Consider the following 15,425-nt stretch of genomic DNA (forward strand, 5'->3'; position numbering starts at 1 on the left):
CAGGGACATTATGAATCAAATAACCATCCGCCTATTACGAGCAACTATTTAATAAACATAGTACATACCAGAAAATGATTAAATCTAATTATTAAAATTCTGTTTGATTACCCACAATGCAACAGCGCATGACCATAGCTAAAAAGCTAACAGTTTATTTCTTTTTTAACTCTTTTCTGAAGCATAAACAACCCATCAAAGGTCATGTGGATTTAAAATATGTGGAACATTTAATTTGAACGTTTAATGAGCACCATAAAGCCAGAATAAAGAATAAAAAAAAACATTTTTAAAACATATTTTTAAAACTCACAGGACAACCACTTCCTGTTCCTTATTTTTCAGATTTCCTTTATGTTGCTGCCACCTGCTGACCAGAAGAGGAAAACCTTTATTTGATTTGTGAAGCTTCAATAAAGGGTCCCCACTTTTCACAAGGAACTCTGCCACCTCTTCTCATCTCTAAAATTCATGGACAAACATCAAGATGCAGAACTGTATGATATGATAAACAATCTGGAACTGTTTTTTTTTTTTTGTTCTTTTGCTTTACTCCTTCGTTTCTTTTGTATGTATGGTAGCAGCCTGGGTCGGCTTCTTCAGGTTCTTTAGATTTGTTTACATCTGATGCTGATACAATGTTTGTTGTATATGATGATAATAAAAAATAAATAAAGAAAAATAAAGAAAAGCTTCAATAAAGGGGGATTTCTGTGCTTTTTTTTGCATCCAGACCAGGATAGAGAAGTTCTTAACCCAAAACTACAACAGCCAGGTTAGACATTGATAGCAGAATATTTAAAACCAAGTTTGTGTTTGTGAGGCCTGTCTTATTAATACCCAAATTTAATTTTGAGTATAGTATTTGTTTATAAACATTCAGTTGAGTTGTTTTTAAATATTCAATACAGTAATCATTTATCAAGTATCAATTAACATTTTATATCTATATTTTGTTTCAGTGGGGTGTAACCAGGGGTGAAAGTAGTTTTAAATTCTTGGGGGTACTATGACAAAAAATAAAAATTGCATATGTTGCATATGTATATATAGCTTCTTTGTGTGTTTTGGAGTTTCTGTGCTGATTACATTTTTGCAAAGCGATAAAAGCTGGTAGCTCTTGAATTGCTACAAAATAAATCTGTATTTCCTCCCTCAACCCACCGGCTGCAATGTTGACACCTTGAGATGCCATGAGACCTAAATTCTGATCATCAGGGCTTTGGTGCATCCCAGTTTTCCACGTCTGGCATATAACCATTCATTTAAGCTTTTAACTTGGTTATATTCAGTGGCGCAACTACACATTATTCAGGTGGAAACGAAAACATAAATCCCCCCCCCGCCCCAAGGAAGGTTGAAGGAGCGTGGAAAACATACGTCTTTTCTTTCCCTATTATATTTGAAATAACTGTTTGCATACGAAAGAATAAGACTTTTGATAATATTTTTATGTCAATTCCCAGTAAAGTTAAAGGTCTCCAGTTTTTTTAATTGTTTTGTGAGCCTTTTTTATGTATCAATGTGAACATTCCTTGGTTCATAATACTTGGTAACATTCCTTCTTTAAAGGATTCCTTGTAAACTTGGAGCAAAGGTTCTTTTAAAACATCCCAAAAGGTGGCATAAAACTCCTTTGGTAGACCATCAAGGCCTGGAGCCTTGTTGCTAACCCTAAACCATTAATAAATACGTAACTTGGCAAAAAAAATTAATGAAATGTAAAAGGAACCTGAAAATTTAGGACCAATTCAAAATAACCCCACGCTTTGTAACTTAAAAAACATAATTTTCCTCAACAGTGAATCAGGGGAGACGCGAACGCAGTGCCCCACTACCGTAAAATATCCCAAAAGGCCTGGAGCCTTGTTGCTAACCCTAAACCATTAAAAAATACATAACTTGGCAAAGAAAAAATAATGAAGTGTTAAAGGAACCTGATAAATTAGGAGGATTTCAGACCCATCCAATTCATTTCAACGGGGTCACAAAGTAACTCCACGCTTTGTGTATCTTAAAATGTTAATTTTTCATATTAACAGTGAATCAGGGGAGAGCGCGAACGCAGTCCCCCACTACCATAAATTATGCAGTCGAGATTCCCACATTTGGGGAATTCGCAGGGGTCAGCACAGCCGAAGTGCAATGGCTGAGCCTCACCCTGGGTGAACCAATTTCAATTTTCAATTTTCAAAGGATATTTATTAATTCTTCACATATGATAATCCATTACAACAAGTTTGTAACAAAAATTACAATTTTTTCCTTTCTACCATACATCATTTCTTGGTCAACAATACAACAAGAAATTACTCATTACACACACACAAAGTAGTTGAGTTAATTAATAATACTATGTAAGTTTTCCGGCACTTTCCAGATCATAATATCATTTTCTCTTTTTTTCCCAAACTTCATTTTCCACATATAATCTTTAACCAATGAACCCACTATTTTTATAACATTCGTCTCTGTTATCTCATATTTTTTGTATATAAAAATGTTCCTGGATTTCCATATTGCTTCTTTAACACAATTAATCACAATCCACCACATCAATTCCTCTTTTCCATTTCTTCCTGCTAATAAGCCATAAACAATTTTGTCATAAGTTATCTCCTCCCTACATAATTCGTTCAACCATGGTGTCATCAGACGCCATATTTTTTGGGATATCGGACATATCCAGAACAAATGTTTAATTGTCTCGCTATCACCACATCTGGATCTGGGGCATATAGGGCTTGCTGTACAATTCCTTTTGTACAAAAAATCTCTAGTGGGTAAACATTGGTTAGTGATCTGCCAGGCCAAATCTTTCTGAATATTTGTCAAGTTTTTATTATTAACATTCCTCCATATTATTCTAACATTTTCTTCATTCTGCTTTCCAATAGGTGTCAGCCTGTCTGGGGGAGATAACTTATTTTCTATAGTTTGCCTTTTAATTAACTCTGGTGTAATTTCGTCTATACCTCTTTTTAACTCCTGAACCACAATGTGGAACAGATCAGGGTAGCTATCCGAAAAGGGCGAGTGTAAAGTTACTCTCTTCTTCCATGTTTTCAACACCCGTCCTCCTAACCAGAATTTAACATAAGGTGCCCAAATGGGCTCCGGGCACACATTTAAGCAAACTCTTAAAATAGGCGTTAGAAACATAGCTTTAAATTTTATCTGTATGTTTGGTACGTTTCTCCCTCCTTCACTCAAAGGTCTATACATAATGTCTCTCTTTAGTTTTTCATGTTGGCTTCCCCATAGAAAGCGAAACATCATCTTCCGTAGTGATGCCATTATCTTATGGGGTAACGGAAATGTTGAAGCTAAATAGGCTAAAGTTGAAATAATTTCTGTTTTTATGACCAATACCTTCCCTATTAGTGATAATTCTCTATCCTTCCATTGCAGCAATTTGCCTTGTATTTTTGGTAATTTTGCCTTCCAATTATCTGTTTTCATGTTCTCTCCTACATAAACACCTAAGACTTTTATTGAGTCCGATTGTTCTATTAAACCCCAATTTATCTTTATATCATTCCAGTTCCTATACATTATCTCACTTTTGGTTTTATTAATTTTCATCCCTGAGGCTACCGTAAATCTTTCGCATATCTTTAGACTTTCCTTTATAGATGAATTATCCACTACGAGGAGGGTCAAGTCGTCCATATACATGGTTAGTTTAACATCCTTCCCGTAATTTCCGGGAGGGATGATTCCTTTAATCAATTTGTTCTGCCTTAAAGCACATGCCAACGGTTCCATAGCCATAATGAACAGTAAGGGGGACAGTGGGCAGCCCTGCCTAACACCCGCCCTTACTGTAAAAGGTGGGGTTACCTTCCTGTTCGCCACTACTGAGCTTCGGCATTCATTGTACAAAACTCTTATCCAATTAATAAAGACATTACCAAAGTTAAAATGGCACAATATCCCCTCCAAAAAATCATGGTCTACACTATCAAAGGCTTTTTCTAGGTCTATTCCCAAGATAGACAAAGGTAATTTCCTCTCTTGACAATATAAATAAGTGTCTCTGATTAATGCTAAACTGTCAGTCATTTTCCTTCCAGGTACACCACACGTCTGTTCCTTCCCTATTATGCTTGAAATTACTGTTTGCATACGGAAAAATAAGACTTTGGATAATATTTTAGTATCTATTCCAAGTAAAGTTAGAGGTCTCCAGTTTTTTAAATTATTTTGTGGGCCTTTCTTATGTAACAATGTGATCATTCCTTGATTCATCACGCTTGGTAACTTTCCTTCTTTGAAGGCTTCCTTGTACACTTGGAGCAAAGGTCCTTTTAATATCTCCCAAAAGTAGAATAAAACTCCTTTGGCAGGCCATCAAGGCCTGGGGCCTTATTGTTCTGCATGCTCTGCATGGCTTTTGTCATTTCATCTATTGTTATTTCCTGGTCTAAATTCTCTCTCTCTCTTTCTGTTAATTTATTAGTCAATTTAGATAAAAAATAGGACATCTCTTCCTTATTTATCTGTTTATTTCCATATAACTTCTTATAAAAGCCATATATTTCAGCATCAATTTGCTGGCTATTATTTAATTCCTCTCCATTTTCATTAATCAATGTATTAATCTGTTGTTGAGATCTGAACAGTTTCCTAAAAAAATACCGTGTACATTTCTCGTTTTCCTCCAAGTGTTGTACTCTGCTTCGAACCAATATCCCTTTGCTTTTTTCATTCAGTTCTTTCATCATTTCTTTCTTAAGTTTTACTATTTCATCGTTGACTTGAAAACCTGTATTGAGTAAATTATAATATCTTTGAAGTTTATTTTGTTTTCTCTTTTGCCACTTCCTTTTCTCTCCTGCTATCCTCTTACCTTCTTTGCTAAAAAACTTCTTGGTTCTGTCTTTTATTTCCTCCCACCACTCGCCAACCGTCTCAAACAAGGGACTTAAAGACGTCCATTGTCTAAATTTATGTTCATATCTTGCTGTTAGTCTTTCGTTATTTAATAGGCTTGTGTTCAATTTCCACACGCCGACATTTGGTCTTTGAGAATCTCTCATATTAATTGAGACAGTTAGTTTATGATGGTCAGAAAAAGGAACCGGGTCCACTGTACATACAGTTGGTGTCATCATATAAGACGTCAATACAAAATCAATTCTTGAAGACGTTTTTCCGTTGGACCAAGTGTATCCCGGTTCCTTAGGATAAAGGGTTTTAAAGACATCAGTAAGTTTACAATCTTTTATTAAGTTATCTAATGCCCTTGAACTTGAATCCATTCTGTTCCCTGCTCGATTTGTTGGATTCACAGATCTTTTTTCTAATGTACAATTGAAGTCTCCAGCGACTATAACATTTCTCCCACAACATACATGGGCCTGAAGGTTTTGCAATAAAGTCACTCTTTCTCGGAGATCTGTAGATCCATAAACGTTAATTAGTCTAATTTTACATCCTTCTTTATCTATATCTATTAATAAGATTCTGCCATCCATCACGTTCTCTACTCGTTCAACTTGAATAGACTTATTATTAAACAAAACCGCTACACCTGTAGACCTGTTTTGATTATCCCCTGACCATATAGACTGTCCATGAGTCCATCTTTTTTGAAACGTATTATAATTGTCCATGTAAGGTAATCCACATTCTTGTAGTAGAAAAAGGTCACCTCCGCTATTATATAAATAATCAAGTGTAGTTTGACATTTAACCACGTCATTCAACCCTCTCGTATTAATTGTTGTAATATGAAGTTGTGAAATGTCCTTTTTTTTTGGGGGGGGATAGTAAAGTCTATAAAGGTTTAGTCATTAATCTTTACCTTTTTCTTCTTCTTCTTTTGTATTTTCCAGTTTCCCGGTTGGTTCTTACCCGCCTCGTCTTGTAGATCCTCCATCGTCCGCTGGGTTGCTCCGGAGAGAAACTCCACTTTTCCTTCTTCCAGAAAAGGTGTCATATTTTGAAAGGTTGTTGGCCAATTTTCGATGTCTGTCCCCCCTGAAGAATCCGTAGATGGGGCTTGGGAGCGTTTTCTAGAGGTTTGGTCAAAGTCCATTGTCTTGAAAGGGGGAGGGTTCCCCTCCGAAGAAAAGTCATCCTCTGGAAAAAGGGGTCCACTGCATCCGTCCGTGTCCTCCCCTGATGCTAGTTCAGGTTGTAGTTTCATCAAATCCGTCATCATGAGGTCCAGCATTTCACCGCATTCTCCTACTGCTACTACGCGGCGTGAGGTGCTTTGTAGAGCTTCTTCTTGGTGGTTTGTTGCCTCGCTGTCCTGTGGTTCGGTCTGTTCTGCTTCTGCCACTGTCAACCGGTTGAGTGTCTCCCTCTGCCCAGTCATTGAAGGTTCAATTGCAGTAGGTCCACTAAGGGCAGGTGGAACAGGTGCTTCTCTCATCAGCTCCTGTTTAGGCATTTCAGGTGTAATTAAATCCAGCTGGTCGCTCCCTGGTTCGTGCAAGTCCGTTAACTGTGGTTCGCTCGCCAGGGGGGAAACCACAAAATCAATTCCTTCATTCCCAACTTCACGTTGCTCTATGTCCTCTTGTTGTTCATCGTCTGGTTTTGGGTCCACCTCTGTTAATTGTATCAAACTCTGATTCCCCATGTCCGATGCTTGTCTGGGTAGAGGCGTCTTAACTCTGTTTGCATACGATCTGGGACAGGTCTTAAAGACGTGTCCACTTTCTCCACAAAGATTACAACTCATCAGGTATGGGCAGTTTTTAGTTGAATGACCGTTGTTTTTGCAATTTTTACAATGTACATTCTGACACTCTGATATCAAGTGTTGCTGGGAGCCACACCTGTGGCAAACTTTTGGTTGCCCCGGGTAAAAAACATGGCCCCTAATTGTTCCCAGCTGGATCACCGGTGGTAGGTGCCGAGTTTCTCCAGTTCTTAAATCCTTTTTCAACTGGACAAAAAAACGTCTGCCTCCAGTCTTGATGCCATCTTCATCTCTAATTTCATACCCTTGCATCACCGTACATCTTTGTTGCAGCCATGTTTTTATGTCTTCCATACGCACTTGTTCAGAAAACATAAGCACTGTGATAGTCTTGGGTTCCATCTGAGAAAGTGAAGCCATCCTTACATTCGCCAATTGTGGTCTGGTCTCTTTAACTCTCTCAAAAGTTTTTAAACATCTTTCAAAAAGGGAATTGTTGGTGAATATTACCTCAAATGTCTTTTTTCCAGGAAGTGCGAAAATATAGTCCATCTGTGCAGGTGTACAACCGAGTTCTTTTTGAAGAATAAGTCGACTAAACTGAAGTCTATCCATTTCTATATCATTTTGCAAATCAAACTTCACTGCGTTCCTCCGGGAACCAGGCACAGGCAGAGACAAAGTCATATTTTTTTCATGAAAATTGTAAGGTGAACCAATTTCAATTTTCAATTTTCAAAGGATATTTATTAGTTCTTCACATATGATAATCCATTACAACAAGTTTGTAACAAAAATTACAATTTTTTTTTTTTTTCTTTCTACCATACATCATTTCTTGGTCAACAATACAACAAGAAATTTCTCATTACACACACAAAGTAGTTGAGTTAATTAATAATACTATGTAAATTTTCCGGCACTTTCCAGATCATAATATCATTTTCTCTTTTTTTCCCATACTTCATTTTCCACATATAATCTTTAACCAATGAACCCACTATTTTTATAACATTCGTCTCTGTTATCTCATATTTTTTGTATATAAAAATGTTCCTGGATTTCCATATTGCTTCTTTAACACAATTAATCACAATCCACCACATCAATTCCTCTTTTCCATTTCTTCCTGCTAATAAGCCATAAACAATTTTGTCATAAGTTATCTCCTCCCTACATAATTCGTTCAACCATGGTGTCATCAGACGCCATATTTTTTGGGATATCGGACATATCCAGAACAAATGTTTAATTGTCTCGCTATCCCCACATCTGGATCTGGGGCATATAGGGCTTGCTGTACAATTCCTTTTGTACAAAAAATCTCTAGTGGGTAAACATTGGTTAGTGATCTGCCAGGCCAAATCTTTCTGAATATTTGTCAAGTTTTTATTATTAACATTCCTCCATATTATTCTAACATTTTCTTCATTCTGCTTTCCAATAGGTGTCAGCCTGTCTGGGGGAGATAACTTATTTTCTATAGTTTGCCTTTTAATTAACTCTGGTGTAATTTCGTCTATACCTCTTTTTAACTCCTGAACCACAATGTGGAACAGATCAGGGTAGCTATCCGAAAAGGGCGAGTGTAAAGTTACTCTCTTCTTCCATGTTTTCAACACCCGTCCTCCTAACCAGAATTTAACATAAGGTGCCCAAATGGGCTCCGGGCACACATTTAAGCAAACTCTTAAAATAGGCGTTAGAAACATAGCTTTAAATTTTATCTGTATGTTTGGTACGTTTCTCCCTCCTTCACTCAAAGGTCTATACATAATGTCTCTCTTTAGTTTTTCATGTTGGCTTCCCCATAGAAAGCGAAACATCATCTTCCGTAGTGATGCCATTATCTTATGGGGTAACGGAAATGTTGAAGCTAAATAGGCTAAAGTTGAAATAATTTCTGTTTTTATGACCAATACCTTCCCTATTAGTGATAATTCTCTATCCTTCCATTGCAGCAATTTGCCTTGTATTTTTGGTAATTTTGCCTTCCAATTATCTGTTTTCATGTTCTCTCCTACATAAACACCTAAGACTTTTATTGAGTCCGATTGTTCTATTAAACCCCAATTTATCTTTATATCATTCCAGTTCCTATACATTATCTCACTTTTGGTTTTATTAATTTTCATCCCTGAGGCTACCGTAAATCTTTCGCATATCTTTAGACTTTCCTTTATGGATGAATTATCCACTACGAGGAGGGTCAAGTCGTCCATATACATGGTTAGTTTAACATCCTTCCCGTAATTTCCGGGAGGGATGATTCCTTTAATCAATTTGTTCTGCCTTAAAGCACAAGCCAACGGTTCCATAGCCATAATGAACAGTAAGGGGGACAGTGGGCAGCCCTGCCTAACACCCGCCCTTACTGTAAAAGGTGGGGTTACCTTCCTGTTCACCACCACTGAGCTTCGGCATTCATTGTACAAAACTCTTATCCAATTAATAAAGACATTACCAAAGTTAAAATGGCACAATATCCCCTCCAAAAAATCATGGTCTACACTATCAAAGGCTTTTTCTAGGTCTATTCCCAAGATAGACAAAGGTAATTTCCTCTCTTGACAATATAAATAAGTGTCTCTGATTAATGCTAAACTGTCAGTCATTTTCCTTCCAGGTACACCACACGTCTGTTCCTTCCCTATTATGCTTGAAATTACTGTTTGCATACGGAAAAATAAGACTTTGGATAATATTTTAGTATCTATTCCAAGTAAAGTTAGAGGTCTCCAGTTTTTTAAATTATTTTGTGGGCCTTTCTTATGTAACAATGTGATCATTCCTTGATTCATCACGCTTGGTAACTTTCCTTCTTTGAAGGCTTCCTTGTACACTTGGAGCAAAGGTCCTTTTAATATCTCCCAAAAAGTAGAATAAAACTCCTTTGGCAGGCCATCAAGGCCTGGGGCCTTATTGTTCTGCATGCTCTGCATGGCTTTTGTCATTTCATCTATTGTTATTTCCTGGTCTAAATTCTCTCTCTCTCTTTCTGTTAATTTATTAGTCAATTTAGATAAAAAATAGGACATCTCTTCCTTATTTATCTGTTTATTTCCATATAACTTCTTATAAAAGCCATATATTTCAGCATCAATTTGCTGGCTATTATTTAATTCCTCTCCATTTTCATTAATCAATGTATTAATCTGTTGTTGAGATCTGAACAGTTTCCTAAAAAATACCGTGTACATTTCTCGTTTTCCTCCAAGTGTTGTACTCTGCTTCGAACCAATATCCCTTTGCTTTTTTCATTCAGTTCTTTCATCATTTCTTTCTTAAGTTTTACTATTTCATCGTTGACTTGAAAACCTGTATTGAGTAAATTATAATATCTTTGAAGTTTATTTTGTTTTCTCTTTTGCCACTTCCTTTTCTCTCCTGCTATCCTCTTACCTTCTTTGCTAAAAAACTTCTTGGTTCTGTCTTTTATTTCCTCCCACCACTCGCCAACCGTCTCAAACAAGGGACTTAAAGACGTCCATTGTCTAAATTTATGTTCATATCTTGCTGTTAGTCTTTCGTTATTTAATAGGCTTGTGTTCAATTTCCACACGCCGACATTTGGTCTTTGAGAATCTCTCATATTAATTGAGACAGTTAGTTTATGATGGTCAGAAAAAGGAACCGGGTCCACTGTACATACAGTTGGTGTCATCATATAAGACGTCAATACAAAATCAATTCTTGAAGACGTTTTTCCGTTGGACCAAGTGTATCCCGGTTCCTTAGGATAAAGGGTTTTAAAGACATCAGTAAGTTTACAATCTTTTATTAAGTTATCTAATGCCCTTGAACTTGAATCCATTCTGTTCCCTGCTCGATTTGTTGGATTCACAGATCTTTTTTCTAATGTACAATTGAAGTCTCCAGCGACTATAACATTTCTCCCACAACATACATGGGCCTGTAGGTTTTGCAATAAAGTCACTCTTTCTCGGAGATCTGTAGATCCATAAACGTTAATTAGTCTAATTTTACATCCTTCTTTATCTATATCTATTAATAAGATTCTGCCATCCATCACGTTCTCTACTCGTTCAACTTGAATAGACTTATTATTAAACAAAACCGCTACACCTGTAGACCTGTTTTGATTATCCCCTGACCATATAGACTGTCCATGAGTCCATCTTTTTTGAAACGTATTATAATTGTCCATGTAAGGTAATCCACATTCTTGTAGTAGAAAAGGTCACCTCCGCTATTATATAAATAATCAAGTGTAGTTTGACATTTAACCACGTCATTCAACCCTCTCGTATTAATTGTTGTAATATGAAGTTGTGAAATGTCCTTTTTTTTGGGGGGGGGGGATAGTAAAGTCTATAAAGGTTTAGTCATTAATCTTTACCTTTTTCTTCTTCTTCTTTTGTGTTTTCCAGTTTCCCGGTTGATTCTTACCCGCCTCGTCTTGTAGATCCTCCACCGTCCGCTGGGTTGCTCCGGAGAGAAACTCCACTTTTCCTTCTTCCAGAAAAGGTGTCATATTTTGAAAGGTTGTTGGCCAATTTTCGATGTCTGTCCCCCTGAAGAATCCGTAGATGGGGCTTGGGAGCGTTTTCTAGAGGTTTGGTCAAAGTCCATTGTCTTGAAAGGGGGAGGGTTCCCCTCCGAAGAAAAGTCATCCTCTGGAAAAAGGGGTCCACTGCATCCGTCCGTGTCCTCCCCTGATGCTAGTTCAGGTTGTAGTTTCATCAAATCCGTCATCATGAGGTCCAGCATTTCACCGCATTCTCCTACTGCCACTACGCGGCGTGAGGTGCTTTGTAGAGCTTCTTCTTGGTGATTTGTTGCCTCGCTGTCCTGTGGTTCGGTCTGTTCTGCTTCTGCCACTGTCAACCGGTTGAGTGTCTCCCTCTGCCCAGTCATTGAAGGTTCAATTGCAGTAGGTCCACTAAGGGCAGGTGGAACAGGTGCTTCTCTCATCAGCTCCTGTTTAGGCATTTCAGGTGTAATTAAATCCAGCTGGTCGCTCCCTGGTTCGTGCAAGTCCGTTAACTGTGGTTCGCTCGCCAGGGGGGAAACCACAAAATCAATTCCTTCATTCCCAACTTCACGTTGCTCTATGTCCTCTTGTTGTTCATCGTCTGGTTTTGGGTCCACCTCTGTTAATTGTATCAAACTCTGATTCCCCATGTCCGATGCTTGTCTGGGTAGAGGCGTCTTAACTCTGTTTGCATACGATCTGGGACAGGTCTTAAAGACGTGTCCACTTTCTCCACAAAGATTACAACTCATCGGGTATGGGCAGTTTTTAGTTGAATGACCGTTGTTTTTGCAATTTTTACAATGTACATTCTGACACTCTGATATCAAGTGTTGCTGGGAGCCACACCTGTGGCAAACTTTTGGTTGCCCCGGGTAAAAAACATGGCCCCTAATTGTTCCCAGCTGGATCACCGGTGGTAGGTGCTGAGTTTCTCCAGTTCTTAAATCCTTTTTCAACTGGACAAAAAAACGTCTGCCTCCAGTCTTGATGCCATCTTCATCTCTAATTTCATACCCTTGCATCACCGTACATCTTTGTTGCAGCCATGTTTTTATGTCTTCCATACGAACTTGTTCAGAAAACATAAGCACTGTGATAGTCTTGGGTTCCATCTGAGAAAGTGAAGCCATCCTTACATTCGCCAATTGTGGTCTGGTCTCTTTAACTCTCTCAAAAGTTTTTAAACATCTTTCAAAAAAGGAATTGTTGGTGAATATTACCTCAAATGTCTTTTTTCCAGGAAGTGCAAAAATATAGTCCATCTGTGCAGGTGTAAAACCGAGTTCTTTTTGTAGAATAAGTCGACTGAACTGAAGTCTATCCATTTCCATATCATTTTGCAAATCAAACTTCACTGCGTTCCTCCGGGAACCAGGCACAGGCAGAGACAAAGTCATATTTTTTTCATGAAAATTCTAAGGTGAACCACCTTCATGATCATGGTATCTCCCCTGCCAGGTAAGTATGAGTTGCTCTACTCTCTCGCTGCGATGTCTTTCGCAGACATACCCACATGACTCACGGTGCCGACACATTCTTAGCTTAAATTAAAAAAACAGTGCTGAGTGGCTACTGTTTCACTAGCTAATACATTCTGGGATAACTGGGCTGTAGAAACCAGAAAAAATGCAAAGATTTAATGTTCAAAACAACGTTTGATTACCCACAATGCAGCGCTAAAAGCTAAGAAACAACTGACATATTTTTACTGTTTAAGCATCTTCCAACGCCTCAAAAACTAGAGATAAGGAGTCAGATAAATGTTACCGTGTTACTAACAACTATTTTATGAACAGAACACAAACATTTTATTAGTTTTTCTGTTACTTACAGTTCAACCACGTTTCTTTATGACGAGCTGCTGCTGCCACCTGCTGTTCATGAGGAGAAACTGATTCAATGCAAAGGTTCACAATAAGTGAATATTCCTCTAAACTTGTTTCTTGTCAACAGGAGACAAAATAGTCACAAAAGAAGGATGTACCGTTATTCTTCCTGCTGTTTTGGACTAATATGCCTTTCAAATATTCACACCTGTAGCTGTGAGCTACAAAATATCTAAAATTGGAGGTATGGGTTATTTAAACTGCAAACTATTTAATATAATAGATGCTAATTTAAAGGTTGTCCTCATCTTTCTACTGTCAATATGACTACATAAAAAATGGGTGTGGGAGACGGAAGGAAAATCTGCTGAAACTGGTGATTTACAGAATGTCTGAAGTATCAAATCTGATTTATTTGCACAACAATAAGGCAGTTCAAAAATCAGGACATTTCCTTTCTGGGAGACATTGTTCTGATACAGGATGATGAAAAATGTTAAATGTCTTACAAATGTACAACTTGAACAAAGGATATAGATATTTCTTGTACATATGTGAAAAATGTGGTCTTAAAACCTTTAAACATGTGAAATTAATAGATATTTGAGGTTTTTGGGTGGGAATTTTTTCCCTTGTGGACACATTATGTTTTTTCTAAAGTAGTCCTAATAATCTCTGTATACCAGAGTACAGTAGCTCCATTATGATTTATGATTGCGACATTACACACATTTATATATTTGTTTTGGTTAATGAAATGACATCAGAATTTTATAGTACTTTGCATGAAATCAGTAAAAAAAAAAAAAAGGTTAGACAAAAATAGTTTTTTGTTGCATCGCACAAATCTGTAGCTTACTGAACATCTGTAGTAATCCTCTTCATTGTGATTCAAGATGGAGAATTGTATCTAAGCTTCCCCCAAACTGTCAGCAACCTTGTCGCCATGACAACTCAGAACTTTCCGGAATGTTCTATGGCAGGGGCAAAATTCCCTTAGTCCCAAAGACATCAAATTCAGAGATGCTGATTGGCCAAATGTTTGGAATTCCTCCCTAGCAACCACAGACAATTGGCTATTTCAATTCAAATTACTTTATTTATCAAAACTTTATTTATTTAAAATTAAACATTTTATCTCACATTGACTCACATTCTTTTAAAGAGTTATTGTACATAGTGATGGCTGTTGACAAGAAAGATCTTTAGCTTCTATAGAAGTCTGTAAGAGAAAAGTCACTGTTGATTGAGAGTCATTTGGTGGAAGTTTTGTGCTAATAATTCAGGCCCACACTTTTTCTTAAGGCTTATTCCTGATATTTCCTTGTAGCTTGAAATACCTGGATTTCTTTTGGAACTAATAAGAAAAGTTAAAGTCAAACTATGTAATTATTGCAACAGCTATTTAACAAGTAGCCACTCACCTGGAAGGAGGGCTGACATCATGGTCCCGCAGGTAGATTCTCCCGGGCCGAACCACCTGCCTGACCATGATGTACCCCCCTGCCAGGTGAGTTAGAGCCGCCCATGAGTCTCCGGGATGTCTTTCACACTCACACCCAACTGACTCAGGGTGCTACACACAGTCAACCAGAGCCTGGAGGCTGTGGTTCTACACCAGTTTCTGCAGACTGGAACAACTGGGCTGTAAAAAGTAGGAAAATGATAGATATTCAGGTTAAAAACAGTCTGTTTACCCACAATTCAATGCTGCACTGTCACAGCTGCAGCTAATAAACAACTCTCACATTTTCACTTACTTTTAAACTTCTTGTAAAACCCCAACAACCAACGACAGACACATGTACATCAACTTGTTATTAACAACTATTCTATAAAAAGAGAGAAAGCATAAAAAACATTTTATTATGTTTATTTGAGTAAAGTCCAATTACTTCCTGTTTCTTTTTTGTATGACAAGCTGTCCTATTGCTACCGCCTGCTGTTCATTAGAAAAAATGCATCTGTCTGTGGTAGAACAGCACAAACAGCATACTACCACCTATTGGAGCCATAGAAGAGAAAAAAAAGAGTGAATTTCCACTAAAAGACTCAAAAAGTTTCTAAAAAACAATGTTTTTAGAAAGCTCAAAAAGTCAAACATTTGCTAGAAAAAATAAACTACAAAAACTTCGTAATTGATCTGCACTACATGACACAATAAAATTAAGTTTACCTATCAAAATTGCTTCTCAAATTGATCTGAAAGATCCACATTCCCATAAAAACACCTAGTTATTAAATACTAAGAGCTGAAATAAATTTAACCAGTATCAATTCAAACTCTTCTTTATCCTGCTTTGTTTCCATCTCTGTGCCACAATCCGCAGAGGTCTCCTATTCAGGCTTTAGCGGGAACACCAACATGCCCCAACATGTCTTGACCGGTCCGCGATAATAAAAAGGTTGGGGACCACTGATGTGGCGGTTCCATTGATACTTT

At 37.5% G+C, this 15,425-nt stretch overlaps 1 non-coding gene across 1 annotated transcript; it reads right to left on the bottom strand.

The window, feature by feature from the left end:
* Positions 1-2,047: 2,047 nt before the first annotated feature.
* LOC145554751 (U1 spliceosomal RNA) lies at positions 2,048-2,203 on the bottom strand. The gene has a single exon (XR_014090743.1). It is a non-coding gene; the product is annotated as a U1 spliceosomal RNA (small nuclear RNA).
* Between the last annotated feature and the right edge of the window lie 13,222 nt (positions 2,204-15,425).

This window comes from Poecilia reticulata, chromosome 13, assembly GCF_904066995.2.
Source record: "Poecilia reticulata chromosome 13, P_reticulata-male-v2, whole genome shotgun sequence".
In the NCBI taxonomy this organism is placed as follows: domain Eukaryota; kingdom Metazoa; phylum Chordata; class Actinopteri; order Cyprinodontiformes; family Poeciliidae; genus Poecilia; species Poecilia reticulata.